The sequence below is a fragment of the Charadrius vociferus genome, unplaced genomic scaffold (genome assembly GCF_000708025.1).
Source record: "Charadrius vociferus isolate BGI_N301 unplaced genomic scaffold, ASM70802v2 scaffold1279, whole genome shotgun sequence".
Taxonomy (NCBI): Eukaryota; Metazoa; Chordata; class Aves; order Charadriiformes; family Charadriidae; genus Charadrius; species Charadrius vociferus.
Window position 1 is genome coordinate 17053 of NW_009650073.1, and position 876 is coordinate 17928.

Consider the following 876-nt stretch of genomic DNA (forward strand, 5'->3'; position numbering starts at 1 on the left):
CGAGCTGTGGCAGCCTGACCCCGTGGAGGGACGAGGCCGGGCTCTGCCTGCCCTGCGGCGCTGGCTGTGGTGGCCTGTGGTCCACCTGCGGGCAGAAGAAGAAGGAGGTGGCATGGGATGGAGGTGTCTGCCTTGGCACAGTGGCCCGCAGAGTGCCATCAAGCCGGGCCCCGGCACCAAGGCCGCTCGGTGCGGCCCCGTCCCACCAGCGGCCTCTGCGTCGTGCCCCGTCCCTCACCTGGCGCCTCTTCGGCAGGAGTGTCAAGCCCTTCTTGAACTGTGGTGGGGTGTTCGCCTCTCTTTCCATGGGCTTTTTAGGTGTCCCGTGCCGTAGAGCCGCTTCTGGGCACCCAGGGGAGGTATTGCCTCCTGAGGCAGGTGCTCTCCTGCGAGTGGGCACCCCAGGGCTCTGGCCCCTTATATACCCCACGGTCACCGTGGCGACCCGTGTCACAATGGCCTGTGGGCATGATGCGGTGCCCCCATCACAAAGCTCCGGTGGTCGCTGTGGAGATGCCCACGGCCGTGACCGTCTGGGACTGGTTGTGCCATGGCTCTGAGGTGGCTGTGCCCGGCCGTGCCCGGCACGGGGCAGCCCCTGCTCTCCCCTCAGAGAGGCCCTTCAGAGAGGCTGAAGCAAAGAGGCCTCGGCGTCTTCTGCAGGCGGCCGCCTTGCCACACAGGGAAGCTCCAGTGCTGGCACCAGCTGTGGCTCCGCTGCCTGTGGCGCTGCCCGCTCTGGGAAGGGGAAGCATGCGTGCATTTAGGAATGGGGACATGTTCAGGACGCAGCCCTGTGCCTTTTGAAACCTCCTGAGCGTACCGGGAGCCGAGCAGTGCTGAGCGCCCAGATCTGGGTGGGCCCTGAGCAGCTGC